Here is a 25,022-nt window from a genome sequence, read left to right on the forward strand (position 1 = left end):
TTACCTCTGGGCAGCCTGGCACACATGAGCGACTACATACTGCAGTGCCTGCGCAACGACATTAGAGTTGCCCACATTTTAACGTGTGCGGACTACTGGGTTGCCACCCTGCTGGATTCCCGGTACAAAGACAATGTGCCCACCTTACTTCCTACACTGGAGCGTGATAGGAAGATGCGCGAGTACAAGCTCACGTTGGTAGACGCGCTACTGAGAGCATTCCCATTTCACAGGGGAGCCAGTGGAAGCCCAAGGCGAAGGCAGAGGAGGAGCAAGAGGTCGCCAACGCAGCTGTGTCACGGCCAGCTCCTTTGAGGGCAGGGTTAGCATGGCAGAGATGTGGAAAAGTTTTGTCACCACGCCACAGCTAACTGCACCACCACCTGATACGGAACGTGTTAGCAGGAGGCAACATTTCACTAACATGGTGGAACAGTACCTGTGCACACCCCTCCACGTACTGACTGATGGTTCGGCCCCATTCAACTTCTGGGTCTCCAAATTGTCCACGTGGCCAGAGCTAGCCTTTTATGCCTTGGAGGTGCTGGCCTGCCCGGCGGCCAGCGTTTTGTCTGAACGTGTATTCAGCACGGCAAGGGGCGTCATTACAGACAAACGCAGCCGCCTGTCTACAGCCAATGTGGACAAGCTGACATTCATAAAAATGAACCAGGCATGGATCCCACAGGACCTGTCCATCCCTTGTGCAGATTAGATATTAACTACCTCCCCTTAACAATATATTATTCTACTCCAGGGCACTTCCTCATTCAATCCTATTTTTATTTTCATTTTACCATTATATTGCGGGGCAACCCAAAGTTGAATGAACCTCTCCTCTGTCTGGGTGCCTGGGCCTAAATGTGTGACAGTGGCCTGTTCCAGTGGTGGGTGACGTGAAGCCTGATTCTTTGCTATGACATGAAGACTGATTCTGCGCTGACATAAGGCCAGATTCTCTGTTACGGGACCTCTCTCCTCTGCCTGGGTGCCGGGGCCTAAATGTGTGACAGTGGCCTGTTCCAGTGGTGGGTGACGTGAAGCCTGATTCTCTGCTATGACTTGAAGACAGATTCTGTACTGACATAAGGCCAGATTCTCTGTTACTGGATCTCTCTTCTCTGTCTGGGTGCCGGGGCCTAAATATGTGACAGTAGCCTGTTCCAGTGGTGGGTGACGTGAAGCCTGATTCTCTGCTATGACATGAAGACAGATTCTGTGCTGACATAAGGCCAGATTCTCTGTTACGGGACCTCTCTCCTCTGCCTGGGTGCCTGGGCCTAAATGTGTGACAGTGGCCTGTTCCAGTGGTGGGTGACGTGAAGCCTGATTCTCTGCTATGACATGAAGACAGATTCTGTGCTGACATAAGGCCAGATTCTCTGTTACGGGACCTCTCTCCTCTGTCTGGGTGCCGGGGCCTAAATATGTGACAGTGGCCTGTTCCAGTGGTGGTTGACGTAAAGCCTGATTCCCTGCTATGACATGAAGACAGATTCTGTGCTGACATAAGGCCAGATTCTCTGTTACGGGACCTCTCTCCTCTGCCTGGGTGCCTGGGCCTAAATGTGTGACAGTGGCCTGTTCCAGTGGTGGGTGACGTGAAGCCTGATTCTCTGCTATGACATGAAGACAGATTCTGTGCTGACATAAGGCCAGATTCTCTGTTACGGGACCTCTCTCCTCTGTCTGGGTGCCGGGGCCTAAATATGTGACAGTGGCCTGTTCCAGTGATGGGTGACATGAAGCCTGATTCTCTGCTATGACATGAAGACAGATTCTGTGCTGACATAAGGCCAGATTCTCTGTTACGGGACCTCTCTCCTCTGTCTGGGTGCCTGGGCCTAAATGTGTGACAGTGGCCTGTTCCAGTGGTGGGTGACGTGAAGCCTGATTCTCTGCTATGACATGAAGACAGATTCTGTGCTGACATAAGGCCAGATTCTCTGTTACGGGACCTCTCTCCTCTGTCTGGGTGCCGGGGCCTAAATATGTGACAGTGGCCTGTTCCAGTGGTGGGTGACGTGAAGCCTGATTCTCTGCTATGACATGAAGACAGATTCTGTGCTGACATAAGGCCAGATTCTCTGTTACGGGACCTCTCTCCTCTGTCTGGGTGCCGGGGCCTAAATATGTGACAGTGGCCTGTTCCAGTGGTGGGTGACGTGAAGCCTGATTCTCTGCTATGACATGAAGACAGATTCTGTGCTGACATAAGGCCAGATTCTCTGTTACGGGACCTCTCTCCTCTGTCTGGGTGCCGGGGCCTAAATATGTGGCAGTGGCCTGTTCCAGTGGTGGGTGACGTGAAGCCTGATTCTCTGCTATGACATGAAGACTGATTCTGTGCTGACATAAGGCCAGATTCTCTGTTGCGGGACCTCTCTCCTCTGTCTGGGTGCCGGGGCCTAAATATGTGACAGTGGCCTGTTCCAGTGGTGGGTGACGTGAAGCCTGATTCTCTGCCATGACATGAAGACAGATTCTGTGCTGACATAAGGCCAGATTCTCTGTTACGGGACCTCTCTCCTCTGCCTGGGTGCCTGGGCCTAAATGTGTGACAGTGGCCTGTTCCAGTGGTGGTTGACGTAAAGCCTGATTCCCTGCTATGACATGAAGACAGATTCTGTGCTGACATAAGGCCAGATTCTCTGTTACGGGACCTCTCTCCTCTGTCTGGGTGCCTGGGCCTAAATGTGTGACAGTGGCCTGTTCCAGTGGTGGGTGACGTGAAGCCTGATTCTCTGCTATGACATGAAGACAGATTCTGTGCTGACATAAGGCCAGATTCTCTGTTACGGGACCTCTCTCCTCTGTCTGGGTGCCGGGGCCTAAATATGTGACAGTGGCCTGTTCCAGTGGTGGGTGACGTGAAGCCTGATTCTCTGCTATGACATGAAGACAGATTCTGTGCTGACATAAGGCCAGATTCTCTGTTACGGGACCTCTCTCCTCTGTCTGGGTGCCGGGGCCTAAATATGTGACAGTGGCCTGTTCCAGTGGTGGGTGACGTGAAGCCTGATTCTCTGCCATGACATGAAGACAGATTCTGTGCTGACATAAGGCCAGATTCTCTGTTACGGGACCTCTCTCCTCTGCCTGGGTGCTTGGGCCTAAATGTGTGACAGTGGCCTGTTCCAGTGGTGGTTGACGTAAGCCTGATTCCCTGCTATGACATGAAGACAGATTCTGTGCTGACATAAGGCCAGATTCTCTGTTACGGGACCTCTCTCCTCTGCCTGGGTGCCTGGGCCTAAATATGTGACAGTGGCCTGTTCCAGTGGTGGGTGACGTGAAGCCTGATTCTCTGCTATGACATGAAGACTGATTCTGTGCTGACATAAGGCCAGATTCTCTGTTACGGGACCTCTCTCATCTGTCTGGGTGCCGGGGCCTAAATGTGTGACAGTGGCCTGTTCCAGTGGTGGGTGACGTGAAGCCTGATTCTCTGCTATGACATGAAGACAGATTCTGTGCTGACATAAGGCCAGATTCTCTGTTACGGGACCTCTCTCCTCTGTCTGGGTGCCGGGGCCTAAATATGTGACAGTGGCCTGTTCCAGTGGTGGTTGACGTAAAGCCTGATTCCCTGCTATGACATGAAGACAGATTCTGTGCTGACATAAGGCCAGATTCTCTGTTACGGGACCTCTCTCCTCTGCCTGGGTGCCTGGGCCTAAATGTGTGACAGTGGCCTGTTCTAGTGGTGGGTGACGTGAAGCCTGATTCTCTGCTATGACATGAAGACAGATTCTGTGCTGACATAAGGCCAGATTCTCTGTTACGGGACCTCTCTCCTCTGTCTGGGTGCCGGGGCCTAAATATGTGACAGTGGCCTGTTCCAGTGATGGGTGACATGAAGCCTGATTCTCTGCTATGACATGAAGACAGATTCTGTGCTGACATAAGGCCAGATTCTCTGTTACGGGACCTCTCTCCTCTGTCTGGGTGCCTGGGCCTAAATGTGTGACAGTGGCCTGTTCCAGTGGTGGGTGACGTGAAGCCTGATTCTCTGCTATGACATGAAGACAGATTCTGTGCTGACATAAGGCCAGATTCTCTGTTACGGGACCTCTCTCCTCTGTCTGGGTGCCGGGGCCTAAATATGTGACAGTGGCCTGTTCCAGTGGTGGGTGACGTGAAGCCTGATTCTCTGCTATGACATGAAGACAGATTCTGTGCTGACATAAGGCCAGATTCTCTGTTACGGGACCTCTCTCCTCTGGCTGGGTGCCTGGGCCTAAATATGTGACAGTGGCCTGTTCCAGTGGTGGGTGACGTGAAGCCTGATTCTCTGCTATGACATGAAGACTGATTCTGTGCTGACATAAGGCCAGATTCTCTGTTACGGGACCTCTCTCCTCTGTCTGGGTGCCTGGGCCTAAATGTGTGACAGTGGCCTGTTCCAGTGGTAAGTGACGTGAAGCCTCATTCTCTGCTATGACATGAAGACAGATTCTGTGCTGACATAAGGCCAGATTCTCTGTTACGGGACCTCTCTCCTCTGTCTGGGTGCCGGGGCCTAAATATGTGACAGTGGCCTGTTCCAGTGATGGGTGACATGAAGCCTGATTCTCTGCTATGACATGAAGACAGATTCTGTGCTGACATAAGGCCAGATTCTCTGTTACGGGACCTCTCTCCTCTGTCTGGGTGCCTGGGCCTAAATGTGTGACAGTGGCCTGTTCCAGTGGTGGGTGACGTGAAGCCTGATTCTCTGCTATGACATATAGACAGATTCTGTGCTGACATAAGGCCAGATTCTCTGTTACGGGACCTCTCTCCTCTGTCTGGGTGCCGGGGCCTAAATATGTGACAGTGGCCTGTTCCAGTGGTGGGTGACGTGAAGCCTGATTCTCTGCTATGACATGAAGACAGATTCTGTGCTGACATAAGGCCAGATTCTCTGTTACGGGACCTCTCTCCTCTGTCTGGGTGCCGGGGCCTAAATATGTGACAGTGGCCTGTTCCAGTGGTGGGTGACGTGAAGCCTGATTCTCTGCCATGACATGAAGACAGATTCTGTGCTGACATAAGGCCAGATTCTCTGTTACGGGACCTCTCTCCTCTGTCTGGGTGCCGGGGCCTAAATATGTGGCAGTGGCCTGTTCCAGTGGTGGGTGACGTGAAGCCTGATTCTCTGCTATGACATGAAGACTGATTCTGTGCTGACATAAGGCCAGATTCTCTGTTACGGGACCTCTCTCCTCTGTCTGGGTGCCGGGGCCTAAATATGTGACAGTGGCCTGTTCCAGTGGTGGGTGACGTGAAGCCTGATTCTCTGCTATGACATGAAGACAGATTCTGTGCTGACATAAGGCCAGATTCTCTGTTACGGGACCTCTCTCCTCTGCCTGGGTGCCGGGGCCTAAATGTGTGAAAATGGCCTGTTCCAGTGGTGGGTGACGTGAAGCCTGATACTCTGCTATGACATGAAGACAGATTCTGTGCTGACATAAGGCCAGATTCTCTGTTACGGGACCTCTCTCCTCTGTCTGGGTGCCGGGGCCTAAATATGTGACAGTGGCCTGTTCCAGTGGTGGGTGACGTGAAGCCTGATTCTCTGCCATGACATGAAGACAGATTCTGTGCTGACATAAGGCCAGATTCTCTGTTACGGGACCTCTCTCCTCTGTCTGGGTGCCGGGGCCTAAATATGTGACAGTGGCCTGTTCCAGTGGTGGGTGACGTGAAGCCTGATTCTCTGCTATGACATGAAGACAGATTCTGTGCTGACATAAGGCCAGATTCTCTGTTACGGGACCTCTCTCCTCTGCCTGGGTGCCGGGGCCTAAATGTGTGACAATGGCCTGTTCCAGTGGTGGGTGACGTGAAGCCTGATACTCTGCTATGACATGAAGACAGATTCTGTGCTGACATAAGGCCAGATTCTCTGTTACGGGACCTCTCTCCTCTGTCTGGGTGCCGGGGCCTAAATATGTGACAGTGGCCTGTTCCAGTGGTGGGTGACGTGAAGCCTGATTCTCTGCTATGACATGAAGACAGATTCTGTGCTGACATAAGGCCAGATTCTCTGTTACGGGACCTCTCTTCTCTGTCTGGGTGCCGGGGCCTAAATATGTGACAGTGGCCTGTTCCAGTGGTGGGTGACGTGAAGCCTGATTCTCTGCCATGACATGAAGACAGATTCTGTGCTGACATAAGGCCAGATTCTCTGTTACGGGACCTCTCTCCTCTGTCTGGGTGCCGGGGCCTAAATATGTGACAGTGGCCTGTTCCAGTGGTGGGTGACGTGAAGCCTGATTCTCTGCTATGACATGAAGACAGATTCTGTGCTGACATAAGGCCAGATTCTCTGTTACGGGACCTCTCTCCTCTGTCTGGGTGCCGGGGCCTAAATATGTGACAGTGGCCTGTTCCAGTGGTGGGTGACGTGAAGCCTGATTCTCTGCCATGACATGAAGACAGATTCTGTGCTGACATAAGGCCAGATTCTCTGTTACGGGACCTCTCTCCTCTGTCTGGGTGCCGGGGCCTAAATATGTGGCAGTGGCCTGTTCCAGTGGTGGGTGACGTGAAGCCTGATTCTCTGCTATGACATGAAGACTGATTCTGTGCTGACATAAGGCCAGATTCTCTGTTACGGGACCTCTCTCCTCTGTCTGGGTGCCGGGGCCTAAATATGTGACAGTGGCCTGTTCCAGTGGTGGGTGACGTGAAGCCTGATTCTCTGCTATGACATGAAGACAGATTCTGTGCTGACATAAGGCCAGATTCTCTGTTACGGGACCTCTCTCCTCTGTCTGGGTGCCGGGGCCTAAATATGTGACAGTGGCCTGTTCCAGTGGTGGGTGACGTGAAGCCTGATTCTCTGCCATGACATGAAGACAGATTCTGTGCTGACATAAGGCCAGATTCTCTGTTACGGGACCTCTCTCCTCTGCCTGGGTGCCTGGGCCTAAATGTGTGACAGTGGCCTGTTCCAGTGGTGGTTGACGTGAAGCCTGATTCCCTGCTATGACATGAAGACAGATTCTGTGCTGACATAAGGCCAGATTCTCTGTTACGGGACCTCTCTCCTCTGCATGGGTGCCTGGGCCTAAATATGTGACAGTGGCCTGTTCCAGTGGTGGGTGACGTGAAGCCTGATTCTCTGCTATGACATGAAGACTGATTCTGTGCTGACATAAGGCCAGATTCTCTGTTACGGGACCTCTCTCTTCTGTCTGGGTGCCGGGGCCTAAATGTGTGACAGTGGCCTGTTCCAGTGGTGGGTGACGTGAAGCCTGATTCTCTGCTATGACATGAAGACAGATTCTGTGCTGACATAAGGCCAGATTCTCTGTTACGGGACCTCTCTCCTCTGTCTGGGTGCCGGGGCCTAAATATGTGACAGTGGCCTGTTCCAGTGGTGGGTGACGTGAAGCCTGATTCTCTGCTATGACATGAAGACAGATTCTGTGCTGACATAAGGCCAGATTCTCTGTTACGGGACCTCTCTCCTCTGCCTGGGTGCCTGGGCCTAAATATGTGACAGTGGCCTGTTCCAGTGGTGGGTGAAGTGAAGCCTGATTCTCTGCTATGACATGAAGACTGATTCTGTGCTGACATAAGGCCAGATTCTCTGTTACGGGACCTCTCTCCTCTGTCTGGGTGCCTGGGCCTAAATGTGTGACAGTGGCCTGTTCCAGTGGTGGGTGACGTGAAGCCTGATTCTCTGCTATGACATGAAGACAGATTCTGTGCTGACATAAGGCCAGATTCTCTGTTACGGGACCTCTCTCCTCTGTCTGGGTGCCGGGGCCTAAATATGTGACAGTGGCCTGTTCCAGTGATGGGTGACATGAAGCCTGATTCTCTGCTATGACATGAAGACAGATTCTGTGCTGACATAAGGCCAGATTCTCTGTTACGGGACCTCTCTCCTCTGTCTGGGTGCCTGGGCCTAAATGTGTGACAGTGGCCTGTTCCAGTGGTGGGTGACGTGAAGCCTGATTCTCTGCTATGACAAGAAGACAGATTCTGTGCTGACATAAGGCCAGATTCTCTGTTACGGGACCTCTCTCCTCTGTCTGGGTGCCGGGGCCTAAATATGTGACAGTGGCCTGTTCCAGTGGTGGGTGACGTGAAGCCTGATTCTCTGCTATGACATGAAGACAGATTCTGTGCTGACATAAGGCCAGATTCTCTGTTACGGGACCTCTCTCCTCTGTCTGGGTGCCGGGGCCTAAATATGTGACAGTGGCCTGTTCCAGTGGTGGGTGACGTGAAGCCTGATTCTCTGCCATGACATGAAGACAGATTCTGTGCTGACATAAGGCCAGATTCTCTGTTACGGGACCTCTCTCCTCTGTCTGGGTGCCGGGGCCTAAATATGTGGCAGTGGCCTGTTCCAGTGGTGGGTGACGTGAAGCCTGATTCTCTGCTATGACATGAAGACTGATTCTGTGCTGACATAAGGCCAGATTCTCTGTTACGGGACCTCTCTCCTCTGTCTGGGTGCCTGGGCCTAAATATGTGACAGTGGCCTGTTCCAGTGGTGGGTGACGTGAAGCCTGATTCTCTGCTATGACATGAAGACAGATTCTGTGCTGACATAAGGCCAGATTCTCTGTTACGGGACCTCTCTCCTCTGCCTGGGTGCCGGGGCCTAAATGTGTGACAATGGCCTGTTCCAGTGGTGGGTGACGTGAAGCCTGATACTCTGCTATGACATGAAGACAGATTCTGTGCTGACATAAGGCCAGATTCTCTGTTACGGGACCTCTCTCCTCTGTCTGGGTGCCGGGGCCTAAATATGTGACAGTGGCCTGTTCCAGTGGTGGGTGACGTGAAGCCTGATTCTCTGCTATGACATGAAGACAGATTCTCTGCTGACATAAGGCCAGATTCTCTGTTACGGGACCTCTCTCCTCTGCCTGGGTGCCGGGGCCTAAATGTGTGACAATGGCCTGTTCCAGTGGTGGGTGACGTGAAGCCTGATACTCTGCTATGACATGAAGACAGATTCTGTGCTGACATAAGGCCAGATTCTCTGTTACGGGACCTCTCTCCTCTGTCTGGGTGCCGGGGCCTAAATATGTGACAGTGGCCTGTTCCAGTGGTGGGTGACGTGAAGCCTGATTCTCTGCTATGACATGAAGACAGATTCTGCGCTGACATGAAGCCAGTTTCTCTGCTATGGCATGAAGAGACTGATTCTCTGCTGACATGAAGCCAGATTCTTTGCTATGGCATAAAGAGACTGATTCTCTGCTATTGGACCTCTGTCCAATTGATATTGGTTAATTTTTATTTTTTTAATTTTAATTTTAATTCATTTCCCTATCCACATTTGTTTGCAGGGGATTTACCTACATGTTGCTGCCTTTTGCAGCCCTCTAGCTCTTTCCTGGGCTGTTTTACAGCCTTTTTAGTGCCCAAAAGTTCGGGTCCACATTGACTTCAATGGGGTTCGGGACGAAGTTCGGATCGGGTTCGGATCCCGAACCCGAACATTTCCGGGAAGTTCGGCCGAACTTCTCGAACCCGAACATCCAGGTGTTCGCTCAACTCTATTCATAGGCTCTAGGTGCTCAGCTATACCCACTTGGGTTAAACACAGGTGGATGTTTACTGTGCACCTGAGCCAGATTCGTATGTATTTGGAGTTTTAAGATGTCACCACAGTTACAATTTGGGTACTTGACCTATTGACTTCTTATGCACTTGCACTTTAACTTTGTATGTACTTGGACGTTTAAGCTGTCACCATAGCTACAATTGTGGTATTTGACCATTGATATGGTGACTCCTTATGCACTTGCACTTTAATTTTCTGCTGGCTGTTATATGGTCCCATATCTTGGAGCCATTACACATCCACATGTCGTGGTGTAATCTGCAACCACTTATTGATATGGTGTTTTGCCACTCAGTATTTGCACTTTAGCATCTTCAAAGGGTTTTGCCCCTATATTGAATATCTGTGGTTGCAGTTATACATACAGAAATCAGTGAGGTACTATACTTCTTTTTTCTACCTCCTTTTGTATATTGCACACGCCAAACCCCCCCCCCCTCTCTATGTCTCATTTGTGTTAATACGCCTCCTCAGATGTAGCCATTTTTTATCTGTTGTCTCATGTCTCATTTATGTGTCATTTATTTAATAAAGGATTTATTTTTGATGATATACCGGTTTAATCTCAGTTTATTCTTGTTGGTGGGTAGAGTAGGGGTATATAACACCCAAAAATTGTTGAATTTCAGCAGAAAATGTAGCAGACAAATTAGCCCAATTTTTTTACCTGTGTACTAGGTATAGCAGTGGTATATCACACCCAAAAATTGGCGATTTTCACCTGAAAATGTAAAAGACTAATTAGTGAAATGACATAAAATAAAATACGTACAAATTAAAAAAAGAAACTTGATTTATGAGGTGGATTTCCACATGGAGTAGGAGTTTGAGTAGGCGGTGGACGTAGCTGTGTAGGTGGAAGTGGCGGTGGAGGAGGATGAGGTAGCCAAAACTGCTTTTTTTTATTTTATTAGGGTACACTCCAAAATAGTGTGAAGTATCCAAAATACAACAATGAGCAATTGTGCTGTAGTATAACAATTGCTGGTTAAGGCCGGTATACATGTCTATTCTGCACAAGGTACGGACAAGTCCTGTGAGATTCATGCCTGGTTAATTTTAATGAACGTAAGCGTGTCCACATTGGCTGTGGACAGGCGGCTGCACTTGTCTGTGATAACGCCCCCTGCTGTGCTAAACACATGTACAGACAATACACTGGCTGCAGGGCAGGCCAGCACCTCCAAGGCGTAAAGGGCAAGCTCAGGCCATGTGCCTAATTTGGAGACCCAGAAGTTGAAGGGGGCAGACCCGTCATTCAGTACATGTAGGCGTGTGCACACCTACTGCTCCACCATGTTGCTGAAATGCTGCCTCCTGCTAAGAAGTTCCATATCAGCTGGTGGCGTTGGTTGATGTGGCGTGCTGACAAAGCTTTTCCACATTTCTGCCATGCTAACCCTGCCTTCTGAGCTGCTGGTGGTGCCCCAGCTGCATTTGTGACCTCTTCCTCCTCCTCTGCCTTCGCCTTGTGCTTCCACTGTGCCCCCACTGTCAGGTGGGAATGCCACCAGCAGCGCGTCTACCAGCGTGCGCTTGTACTCGCGCATCTTACGAACAAACTCCAGTTACGGTAAAAGACGGTACATTGTCCTTGTAACGGGGATCCAGCAGTGTGGCCACCCAGTAATCAGCACAAGTTAGAATGTGGGCAACTCGGCGGTCGTTGCGGAGACACTGCAGCATGTAATCACTCATGTGTGCCAAGCTGCCCAGAGGCAATGAAAAGCTGTCCTCTGTGGGAGGTGTATCGTCTGTGTCCTCTGTATCCCCCCAGCCACGCACCAGTGATGCCCATGAGCTGGTTTGGGTGCCACCCTGCTGTGAACACGGTTCCTCCTCCTCCATCTCCTCCTCCTCATCCTCCATCTCGTCATCCTCCAGAACTGTGCCCTGGCTGGACAATTGTGTACCTGGTGTTTGTGGGTGCAGGAACCCACCCTCAGAGCCACTTGTGAATGACTGGCCGGTGACCCTTGGAAATGATCCCTCTTCCTCCTTCTCCTCCTGTGCCACATCCTCTTCCATCATCACCAGCAGCAATTTTTCAAGGAGGCATAGAAGTGGGATAGTAACGCTGAGGACGGCGTTATCGGCACCGACATGTTGGTGGAGTAATCGAAACAGTGCAACAATGAACACAGGTCTTGCATGGAGGCCCAGTCATTGGTGGTGAAGTGGTGCTGTTCCGCAGTGCTACTCAACTGTGCGTGCTGCAGCTGACACTCCACTATCGCCTGCTGCTGCTCGCACAATCTGGCCAGCATGTGCAAGGTGGAGTTCCACCTCGTGGGCACGTTGCATATGAGGCGGTGAGCTTTAAGGACGAAGTTACGCTGCAGCGCTGACAGGCGAGCAGCAGCAGGGTAAGAACGCCGAAAGGGCGCACAGACGGTCCGCACTTTATGCAGCAGCTCCAAGAAATCGGGGTAATTTTTAAAGGACCTCTGCACCACCAAATTTAGCAAATGCGCCAGGCAAGGGATGTGCGTCAAACCTGCTAGTCCCAGAGCTGCTACGAGATTTCGCCCATTAAATAAAGTAATTGGAGTGCACTCAAATATCTGACTACATTCAAGGCAGGATATCAATAATCCTAATTTATTCACATAAAACTAATGTATTGGCATAAAACTCATAAAATCTACATACATATAATATAAAACATAAATGTATACATATGTCCATGTAGCAATACTCAGTCAGCCCTGTGCCCATGTATCATCGCCAGGTCGGCGTCAATCGTAAATGTCCACGCTAAATATAATCGCCTGATGGCGCTTGAGTCACTTATGATTGTCCGCACTAGATCACCCGTTCAGGCGTCTGCATGCAATAGGAATCACTGGTATAATCTTTTCAAATAAGCCCCATAGGGCAGAGTACTTTACCCCTCTTCTTCGCCCATTATCGCACACCACCAGGCCGGGCTTGAGTCTCACTGGCACCAACCACTCATCGGTCTGTTGTTCAAGGCCAGTCCACTGCTCCTGCACAGTGTGGGGTTTGTCCCCCAAACAGATACGTTTTTAAACTGCCTGCTGTCGTTTACCCCTGGCTGTGCTGAAGTTGCTGGTGAAGGCGTTACGCTGACCGGATGAGGAGCCGGTAGAGGATGAGGAAGCGAAGTAGGAGGAGGATGCTACAGGAGGCAAACTGAAGCGCCCTACAATCCTCGGCAGTCAAAGGACATACGCCAAACTGCTATCCGCCTCAGGCCCAGCCGCCACTGCATTTACCCAGTGTGCTGTTATGGAGATATAACGTCCCTGACCGTGCTTACTGGTCCACGCATCCATAGTTAGGTGGACCCTTGCCACAGATAAAGTTGCGCAGTGCACACCTTATTTTGTCCCCCACTTGGTTGTGCAGGGAAAAGATGGCACGCCTGGAAAAGTAGTGGCGGCTCGGCACGACATACTGTGGGACAGCCACCGCCATAAGGCATTTAAAACTCTCCGTCTCCACCAGACAGAATGACAGCATTTCAAAGGACAATAATTTTGAAATGCTGTCATTCAGGGCCAGAGAACGTGGGTGGGTAGGGGGGGAACTTCTTCTTCCGCTCCAGTGTTTGTGAGATGGAGAGCTAAACGCTTCCGTGGGACATTATGGCGATGGTTGGTGACCCAGGTGGTGGTGTTGCTGGCAGATCCTCTGTTTGCAGGGTGGCAGGGTCACTCCAGAGGTGGATGAAGAGGCCGAGTCTGCAGCAGAAGAGGAATCAGGAGGAGCCAGAGACCTTTCTTGGTTTTTGAGGTGTCTACTCCACTGCAGCTCGTGCTTTGCACTGAGATGCCTGTGTAACGGTCACGTACACACACACACACACAGGGGGCAGGATAGTGACCACTGCGCTCCACCCTCACCCCTGGCCCTGCCTACTTGCCTCACGAGTCCTGATGACAGGGGACAACTGGACGGCAGTCCCTAACTTAGTATACATGCGGGAAGGACAGACAAGACAAATAACAGATAGTGAACGGACCGGGTCAAAACCAAGAGGACAACGCAGTCCAGAGGGATAAGCAAAGAAAGGTCAGGAGAAGCCGGGGTCGAAAATACCAGGAGAGTCGAGAAGTACCAAAGGAGTCCGCAAAGAATAGTCAGGTGGAAGCCGAGGTCAATATACCAGGAAGGATGCGAAGTACAAGAGGAGCAGGCAAAGGGTCGTCAGGGAACAGGATCAGGTAAGTACACAGGTATCCAACAACTGCCAGAAACCTAAATTAACAGGCAACCTGTGGCCAGCAGGCTGCCTGTATTTATAGTGGGAAGTGAGGGTCATGTGACGTGGCCAGCGTCACATGACCGACAGCCCGACCAGTTGAGCACTGAGTGATCAGCTCGGCGCTCAAGGCAGACCTAGGAGCAGGGAGCCTCCCAGCTAGCAAAGCCGCCCTGGGAACGAGGTCAAACACAGATCCTCGCTCCCGAAGCTAAGCAGCAGGTCTGCGGCTGATGGGAGACCGAGTGTGCCTTTGGCACCCCGTTACAGTACCCCCCCTTTTACGAGGGTCCACCGGACCCAAGACTTCAGGCGATGGCCTTTCAGGGTGTACTAAATGAAATTTTCGAACATGACCCTCCCTGGCAGGTACCCAAGATCTCTCTTCAGGTCCATACACCTTCCAGTGAATTAGGTACTGCAATTAATTACGCACCTTCCTGACATCCACTATTTTAGATACCACATACTCGACAGCATCATTAACAAGAACCGGCAGAGGCGAGGCTTTCGATGGTACTACCGGTTCAAAATATTTTTTAAGTAGAGATTTATCGAACACATTATGAATGTGGAATGACTCGGGCAGCTCCAACCTAAATTATACCGGGTTAATCACCTCCGTGATCTTATATGGTCCAATAAAACGAGGAGCAAACTTTTTAGAATCTACCTTAAGAGAGAGATTCTTGGAGGACAACCATACCTTATCCCCAACCTGAAAATTCACCCCCCTTGAACGTCTCCTATCGGCCTTGAGTTTCTGAGAACTCTGAGCCTTTTCTAAGTTCGATTGAACCTGGGCCCAAACTGTGCACAGTTCAGAGGAGAGCCTATCCGCCTCAGGGTTAGAGGAGGAGACGGATGACCCAGAATGAAAACGTGGATGGAAACCATGGTTACAAAAGAAAGGTGAAACCTCAGCAGAAGAATTGACACGGTTATTCAAAGCAAATTCAGCCAATGGAAGAAATTTAACCCATAATTGCTGGTCATCAGCAACATACAACCTCAAGAATTGTTCCACAGACTGATTAAGGCGTTCAGTCTGCCCATTACTCTCAGGGTGGTAGGCAGAGGAAAAAGACAATGAAATTTAACATTTTTGACAGAAGGCCCTCCAGAATTTGGACACAAACTGCACACCCCTGTCAGAAACAATATTTTCCGGGATACCATGCAATCGAACAGTTTCTTTCACAAAAATAGACGCCAGGGTTTTGGCATTCGGGAGTTTAGACAGGGGAATGAAATGGACCATCTTGCTAAACCTATTGACCACTAACCAAACTACAGTCTTACCCTCCGCCGGCGGTAGGTCAGTTGAAAAGTCCATCGAGATATGGGACCAGGGTCTACTGGGAATGGGTAGGGGTCATAGGTTACCAGCAGGGCGAGTGCTAGGTGTCTTGGACCTGGCACAAACCTCACAGGCTGACACGTAGGACTTGACATCCCTAGTTAGAATGGGCCACCAATAAAATCTAGAAACCAGATCCTTAGTGACCTCAACACCCGGATGTCCACAAAAGGCAGAATCGTGACACTCACCCAACAGCTAGAGACGAAATTGTACGGGAACAAACAACTTATCTGTTGGGGTGGATACCGGTGCAAGATGTTGTTCAGACCTAATGCGAGCCGAGATATCCTGGGTTAGAGCTGCTATGAAGATTTTTGCTAGTAGGATGGATTCAGGTGGTACCTCGGTAGGTTGAAAAGCATGGAAGCTCCGAGATAATGCGTCCGCCTTCACATTTTTACTTTCCGGCCTGAACGTAATGGAAAAATCTAAACGAGTAAAAAACAGAGCCCATCTGGCTTGACGGGGATTCAACCTCTTAGCAGACTTGAGAAACATAAGGTTTTTATGGTCAGTGACAACAGTTACACAATGCCTTGCCCCCTCCAGAAAATGCCTCCACTCCTCAAAAGCCCATTTAATGGCCAGCAGCTCCCTATTCCCTATGTCGTAGTTTCTCTCCGTGGGAGAGAATTTCCTGGAGAAGAAGGCACATGGTCTCAGGTTAGTGAGGCTAGCAGGACCTTGTGAAAGGACTGCTCCTGCGCCGTCCTCGGACGCATCCACCTCCACAATAAAAGGTCTCTCCTGATCAGGCTGGATCAGAATGGGAGTGCTACTGATTGCCTTTTTTAATTTTTCAAATGAAGAAATGACCTCAGTAGACCAATTCTCCAAATCTGCCCCTTTCTTAGTAAGGTCGGTCAAAGGTTTAGCAATTACGGAAAAATTCATAATAAATTTACGATAGTAATTGGCGAAACCTAAGAACCGTTGTAAGGACTTTAAGGAAGAAGGTCTTACCCATTCCTTAATTCCTAGTACCTTACCAGGATCCATCTTGAAGGCGTGAGGAGTCAGAACATGCCCTAGAAACAGAATCTCCTGTACACCAAAGACACATTTCTCTTGCTTAGCGGAAAGCTGATTCTCCCTCAACACCTCTAATACTTGTTTAACATGAGACACATGGGATTCGAAGTCAGGAGAGAATATCAAAATGTCGTCAAGATAGACAATAACAAATTTACCTAAGAACTCCCTAAGAATGTCATTCATGAAGTTTTGGAACACAGCTGGGGCATTGCTGAGTCCAAAAGGCATCACCTGATATTCAAAGTGTCCTGCCGGAGTATTGAACGCCGTCTTCCATTCGTCTCCCTCCTTGATTCGGATTAGATTGTATGCCCCTTTCAGGTCAATCTTGGAAAACCAGGTTGCTCCCGGAACCTGGTTAAATAAATCCGGAATCAATGGGAGGGAGTATCTATTCTGGACAGTGATTTTATTTAATCTCCGGTAATCGATACATGGCCTAAGACCACCATCTTTTTTCTTAACGAAGAAAAACCCTGCCCCATAGGACAGACAGAAGGTCTAATATGCCCTTTACCAAGGCTCTCCTTAATATAATCTTCCATGGCCTTGCGTTCGGGCTTAGAAAGATTATAAATTTGCCCCTTAGGAAACTTGGCCCCCTCTACTAGCTCTATAGTACAATCATAAGGTCTATGGGGGGGGTAGAACCTCCAGGGTTGGTGATGAGAATACATCAGAATATTCCCTAACAACAGTGGGTAAAGTATCAGACTTCACTGATACCCCAGCCTGTACCATGGACAAGCACGAGTCACACTTAGGCCCCCATCTCACCAACTCCCCCTTCGGACTAATCTATAGTGGGGTTATGTAGTCGGAGCCAAGGCAACCCTAGTACCACCTCAGATGGTATGTTCTCCAGGACTAAAAGGGAACATCTCTCTGAGTGGCACACACCCACGGTTAGAGAAATCTCTGAGGATGTAAAGTCTGCAACTCTCCTTAAGGCCTATTGCACAAGACTTTTTCAGTGGCTTTTTCAGTGTTTTGCGGTCCGTTTTTCACGGATCCGTTGTTCCGTTTTTTGTTTCCGTTGTGTTTCCGTTTCTGTTCCGTTTTTCCGTATGGCATATACAGTATACAGTAATTACATAGATAAAATTGGGCTGGGCATAACATTTTCAATAGATGGTTCAGCAAAAAACGGAACGGAAACGGAAGACATACGGATGCATTTCCGTATGTGTTCCTTTTTTTTGCAGACCCATTGACTTGAATGGAGCCACTGAACGTGATTTGCGGGCAATAATAGGACATGTTCTATGTTAAAACGGAACGGAAAAACGGAAATACGGAAACGGAATGCATACGGAGTACATTCTGTTTTTTTGCGGAACCATTGAAATGAATGGTTCCGTATACGGACCGTATACGGAACGCAAAAAACGGCCAGTAAACGGGGAAAAAAAAACGGCCGTGTGCAGGAGGCCTAAAAGAGAGAAACTTCTTCCGGTCTCCAGAAAAGGGTTCTGGGAGCTTAATCTGGGGCTCAAAATGCGGACTGGAGGCCTGAGGAGTGGAAGAACCTTGCCCTAACTCAAAAGAACTGAGTTTTTCCACTAGCTCCTGCACCATCTGCGTCAGATTAGAGACATGGTCAGTCAGGGTCACCAGAGGATTCATTATACAGTGGTTATTGGGCCTGTTAATCTGTAACGGTCAACAATGACAGTTGCAGCAAACACTGCAAAATTTGTATTTTGCCCTAAATGGGTGTTTTTTTTAAATAAAAGAATATGACAGCAGTATATAACGCTTGAATTTCACACTGACAGATACAGCAACGGCTGTAAAATTTTGTATTTTGCCCAAAAAGGGTGTTTTTTTAATAACAGAATATGACAGCAGTATCTAACGCTTGTATTTCACACTGAAAGATGCAACAAGGTCTGTAAAATTTTGTATTTTGCCCAAAAAGGGTGTTTTTTAAAACCCAGAATATTATTGCTGTATTTCTAGCTTAAATTGCACACTGACTAATGCGGCATAGGCCCCAGATGGAGGATATTGCCAAAAATTGCAGTTTTTTTAAACCCAGAAAATTATTGAAGTATTTCAAGCTTGTATTTAACAATGACAGATGCAGCAAACACCGCAAAATTAGGATTTTGCCCTAAATGGGTGTTTTTTTTTATAACAGAATATGACAGCAGTATATAACACTTGAATTTCACAATAACAGATGCAGCAAGGGCTCTAAAATTTTGTATTTTGCCCAAAAAAGGGTGTTTTTTTTAATAACAGAATTTGACAGCAGTATCTAACGCTTGTATTTCACACTGAGAGATGCAACAAGGGCTGTAAAATGTTGTATTTTGCCCAAAAACTGTGTTTTTTAAAACCCAGAAAATTATTTCTGTATTTCTAGCTTAAATTGCACACTGACTAATGCGGCATAGGCCCCAGATGTCTGAATATCCACCAGAAACACCACTGAAGTTCTGCTGTTTTGAAACACAGTGTCTGAGTATCCACCAGAAACACAGTTGAAGTTCTGCTGTTTTGAAACACAGTGTCTGAGTATCCACCAGAAACACAGCTGAAGTTCTGCTACAGTGTAAAAGCTCTGAGTTAGTCTAAGTTAGTCTCCTAAATATCTCCAATGCACTTATAAAAAGCAGCACTTGGAAAATGCAGCAAGCTAGGTAGAGGCCTAAGCAGTGAACGAGCACTATGGCCTCTTCATACAGCTGATCAGTAGAAATTCCAGGGGTCGGCCTCCCGCCAATCTCATATTGATGACCTATCCTGGGCATAGGTCATCAATATGATAACCCAGAAAACACATTTTACAATCGACATTACTGCAGTACTGTAGGATCTGCAACCCACAAATTTAAATTTTTTTTTAAAACCCAAAAAATTCAAAACATTATTACATGATGATGCCATGATTTAAGAATAGTTGTATTACCAAATTACCCAGTGTTCTCCAAATTAATTTGATGCTTATACCCATGAACAGTGCATATATCTACTACTTTATAACCTAATGCAGCAAATGTAAGTTGGTGTAAACTAGGGGAAAATAGAATGGGAATGGAGCATGACTGCAGAATCAGACTATACAGGGATCGTTTGCCATTTGCAGACACACAATGCTAGCATTTTAATAAGTATCTCTCATGTCATTTTTAATACATGAATAGTACAAGCAGCTGTAAGAAACTGAATAACATATTTCATAAGACAAAAATGTTTCCTTTTCCTCTTATCAAACTCCTCTCCTGCTCCACCTTCCTCTCTTCAATAAAAAAAATCACTGCTCAGACCCATCTTCTGCTCTCTGCAGGATCAAAGTACACAAAAGTCTATGGGGAGGGGGAGGAGGATGAGGAGGAGAAGGGGGGGAGAATAAATAAGAGACAGTAGCTTGTAAGTGATTTGCTGTCTAGCTTCATAGCTGGAGTTACATCTAAACTGCTCAGTACTCCTGAATAATGCCCTCCAATACTGCTGCTGATTCTAAGCTTGTGTTACAGGGAGTTAGGAGCTAGGATCCCTTGCTTTTCCATGTGTAGTCTATGGGCATACATGATTCCACCCTCCTGCTTTGAAAAAAAAAAAAATGAATTACAGAGAGAAGTTGCAGATGGAAAAAATGCAAAAATATGCCAGATAGAGGTCATATAATGGCCAGAAATTGGGGTTATTTCTCATGTAGACCAACATGGCAGCTTACTCTCACAAATTACTTGAAACGACAGTTACACTTTGAGACTCTTTGCATTGTGGTTTATTTTATATTTTAATACATTGCAGCAAACTGTTTGCTCACTGGTTGGAAATGTGTACTTACCCTTTATTAAAAATGTCTATGAGGAGCATTTGTACCCTGAGGCTTTTTTCTGTGAGATTTCTTTTTTAATACTTGAAAGTGGCAAATTAAAAATGATATTTGTTTCTGCCTTTCTACCTTAGGTCACATCTCATAAATAGTTATTGTTGTGATAGAATTGTGAAACTGACAGTTTAATGGGAATATGTTGTGTATCTGCTATCACTACTCCATAAAGGTATATTAAATAAAGATTTTGTATCCTGTAGGTCATGATCTCAAAATCTACTTCAAAGAGTAGGATAAGAAATACAAGATAAAGATCTGAAAACTTGATTTGTTGATTCTGGCATCATATTTGCTTTATTTTGTGAGAAAGTGTTTTTGGGACTATATGTAGCACAAATTATGTCATGTTACACAAATGGTTAGATAAGAGCAAAATAAAACTAATCAAAAAAACTAGGAGACTGTATAAGGCCTCAAGCATATGACCATATCCATTTTGTGGGCCACAAATTATGGATGCAGTCTCTACGCTGTCCACCTTTTTGTTAGCAGATCCATTGACTTTAATTGGTCCATGGTCCACATTTTGTGGACATAATCTATCTTTTTGCAGAACGAATGTACAGCTGCAGAAAGCACAGGGATGATTCATATACTTTTGGTATCCATATGTCCATTCAGCAAAAGGAAAGAACATGTTCTGTACTTGACTGCAAAATGCTTTCCACAGACCCATTGAAGTCAATGGGTCCGCAAAAAATGCAAATGCAACAAGGATGGTATCCATATTTTGCGGACTCGTGTACATGAGGCCTAAATGTGACATTGACAGGGGTGGACATACAATGTGTGCAGCCTGTGCAGCAAGGCTCCTCAAGGCAAGGAGGTCCAATATAATTGTGTTTTCTCACAATACTGGTAGATTAGTACAGCAGTGAGTTTTTTTTGGGAGCCATGAATGAGGTGGCCTATGGCAAGCAACCCATTGTTATTAAATAATAGTTGGAAATTTAATGGAAAGGGACCTTCTGCTGTGGGTGACTGCCCTAGGTAAGCTACAGTCAGGGGTGTAGCTAAAGGCTCATCGGCCCTGGTGCAAGAGTTCAGCTTGGGCCCCCCTTCTCTCAGTGCTTTGTGGCCAGGGGCAGGGAAGCACGTAGCCTTTGTGCTGCCTCAGGCAAAAATTGAAACAGCATTCCCTCCCCCATGGCAAATTCTTGACCTAACCCCTTACCTCTAGCCAGAGGTGTAACTTGAATAGCATGCACTTTCTATAATACCATTGTCTTCACATGCGGCACAAGGGTCTTTGGGCCCCCTCAGGCTCCTGGGCCCAGTAGTGACTGCTACCTCTGCACCCCCTATAGCTACGCCCCTGGCTACAGTGATGTTAAAGTAAGGTAAACTGCTGTGATGTAATAAGTGGGTTTCACACAGACAATATGCTATGACATCAATGTTTTTATCAAGTAAATGACTGTGGGTTTTAGATAGGTAAGCTTCTGTGACACCATAGCCATGGTTCTGTTAAATAATTGCATTGACTTTCTTTCTGAAATTGGACATCACATCCCAAGCCTAGGATGGCAAACAGTGTTTATACAAACCATCAGAAGACATTTGCACGCTATCATGCCACACATATATCTACAGACATTCCATTGACCTCACATTATTACTCCCAAAGACTATCACAGTGCACAGCAAGGTAGCAATAAGCTCCGCTTTGGTCTTGGATGTAATCATACCTGGAGATTGGTCTGAAGACAATGTGGGCACCACCATGAAGAGGCTTTCACAAGAGAACCGGACACCAGTCCAACTTCTAAGATTATGGTTTAAGCTGGCATAATGTACTGTACATGGAGTCTTCATTCAGGTAAACTAGCAGCTTGATATTACATTGATTTGGCCGTGGAACCGGTGGTACAACTATTTCTCCAAATTGTCCTAGATGCCGCCTTTCAACAAGATAACATCCGGCTACATGTTGCTCATGCTACTGGGAGCAGCCTAAGTGGCCTAAATGTGCTACCATGGCCTGCAGCACCTCCTGACTTGTCTATCACTGAGCACATTTTTATTATTTGCATATCATTAATATATCTATCGATCCTATGATTTGCATAATTCCAGAACTTTTCATTCTTGGTGTTGCAATTTCAATGTTGAAGAGTGTACAATATGTCCACAACTATAGTCTATGTTAACCACTTGGCGACCTCCGAAGTACATGTACGGTGAAAGTTGCCACTTTAAAGATGGCAGTTTTTGCAGTGGGCACCATAGGCGCCAGGTTTCTGCTATTTCAAACACCAAAAACCTGTGGGGATGTATGAGATCAGGCATAAGGATGATTGCATACATTTAACCCCATCAGACGCCGTGGTCAAATGTGAAAGAAAGCTTTCAAAAATATTAAAAATAAAAATATAAAAGTTTAAATCATCCCCCTTTCCCCAAAATCAAAGTGTGCAAAAATTCCCATACTATTAGAATATAACAATATTTATTCCATACTGCGAATAGCGTAATGGAAAAAAAATTGACCAATTTGTCACTTAAAGGGTTTCTACCACCAGAAATACTGTTATGTAGCTGACTGACATTAGCGATGCGCTAATGTCAGCACTACATAAGAGTGTGTTTCTAACATTAGTCCCTGCAGCCGTTTTTGTTAATAAGCACTTTTATTATATGCTAATGAGCCTCTAGGTGCAATGTGGGCGTAAAATCAGCACCTAGAGGGTCCGTCCACTCACGCTTTATCCCGCCCAGGTCCAGTGTTCTGCCCGCCCAGCTCCTCTTGATTGATGCCACTATTCCCTGCATCGTTGGCGAAATCCCGCACCTACGCCGTTCACTTCTGTCTTCGGCGCAGTGAGTGAAGACCGCTTTCCTGATGCCGGCTTCCTCACTGTGACGTAGTTGGCGCAGGCGCAGTGAGGAATCCGGCACCAGGATCGCATCATTCACTCACTGCGCTGAAGACAGAAGTGAATGGCGCAGGCGCGGGATTTCGCCAACAATGCAGGGAACAGTGGCATCAATCAAGCGGAGCTGGGCGGGCACAACACTGGACCTGGGCGGGATAAAGCGGGAGTAGACGGAGCCTCTAGGTGCTGATTTTACGCCCACATAGCACCTAGAAGCTCATTAGCATATAATAAAAGTGCTTTTTTTTAACAAAAACGGCTGCAGGGACTAATGTTAGAAACACACTGTTATGTAGTGCTGACATTAGCGCATCGCTAGTGTCAGTCAGCTACATAACAGTATTTCTGGTGGTAGAAACCCTTTAAAAATAATAAAAAGTGATAAAAAAAAAAAACACACACTTCACAATAGTATCACAGAAAAGTACAGATCGCCATACAAAAAATGAGCCCTCATGCAGCTCTGCACACAGAGCTGAAAAATTAGATTCGGCTGCTTTGCCGAATTTCACAGAGAAAGTTGATCAGTGATGACTTACTTTGTCACGAATCGCATTCATTTGTATGTAGCGGGCACAATGACAGGGATCAGTGAATTCACCGCCCCCTGTCATTGAACCTCCCAAAATGCTGCATTCATCACTGATCGCGACATCTGAGTTTAAAATTATGGCCTTTCAGGGGCTAACCCAGTAACAAAAACACAAAAAAAACACACTCACCTTATCCATTGGATCGCGGAAAGGCTGTCGCGGCCATCTGGATTGAAGACACCATCTGAAATCTCGCACGGTAATGTGATGATGTCATCACGCTGGCACGTATCACCCCGCGTGTGATTTTGCACGGTTTCTGCAATAAAGATGGCTGTGACGGCCTCTTCACGCGCAAATGGATGAGGTGAGTATATATATTTTTTTTTTGCTACTACTTCAGGAAGAATACATTTCTTACCACAAAGCGCAGGGAAATTCAGCTTCGCAGCAAATCAAAATTTTCATTTATCAAAGTCCACTTCAGATCCACTTGATTCACTCAACACTAATAGCAAATAAAAAGAAAAAAAAAGTCAAGGTTTTTATTTTTTTCAGTATTAAAACATAAGAAAAACTATACAGGTGTGGTTTTGTAATTGTACTGACCTGGAGGTAACAGGTCAACACCATAAAAAAAACTATAAAACTGGCATAATTGCATTTTTTTCTAATTCCACCCCATTTGGATTTTTTCCCAGCTCCCCACTATAATATATGCAATATTAAATAGTGCCATTAGAAAGTACAACTGGTCCTGCAAAAAAAATAAGCCCTCATAAAACCAAAAAATAAACAGAAAACAGAAAAATAAAAAAGTTATGGCAGGGAATGAAAAACAAAAAATCTAAAATGGAAAATAACAAGGTCCTCTAAGGCCTCATGCACACGACAGTATTTTTTCACGGTCCGCAAAACGGGGTTCCGTTGGTCCGTGATCCGTGACCGTTTTTTCGTCCGTGGGTCTTCCTTGATTTTTGGAGGATCCACGGACATGAAAAAAAAGTCGTTTTGGTGTCCGCCTGGCCGTGCGGAGCCAAACGGATCCGTCCTGACTTACAATGCAAGTCAATGTGGACGGATCCGTTTGACGTTGACACAATATGGTGCAATTGCAAACGGATCCGTCCCCCATTGACTTTCAATGTAAAGTCAGGAGTTAATATACCATAGGATCGGATTTTTCTCCAATCCGATGGTATATTTTAACTTGAAGCGTCCCCATCACCATGGGAACGCCTCTAAGTTAGAATATACCATCGGATTTGAGTTAGATCGTGAAACTCAGATCCGACAGTATATTCTAACACAGAGGCGTTCCCATGGTGATGGGGACGCTTCAAGTTAGAATATACTGAGAACTGTGAACATGACTGCCCCCTGCTGCCTGGCAGCACCCGATCTCTTACAGGGGGCTGTGATTCGCACAATTAACCCCTCAGGTGCCACACCTGAAGGGGTTAATTGTGCGAATCATAGCCCCCTGTAAGAGATCAGGGGCTGCCAGGCAGCAGGGGGCAGACCCCCCTCCCTCCCTAGTTTGAATATCATTGG

This window comes from Bufo bufo, chromosome 5 (genome assembly GCF_905171765.1).
Source record: "Bufo bufo chromosome 5, aBufBuf1.1, whole genome shotgun sequence".
Classification (NCBI taxonomy): domain Eukaryota; kingdom Metazoa; phylum Chordata; class Amphibia; order Anura; family Bufonidae; genus Bufo; species Bufo bufo.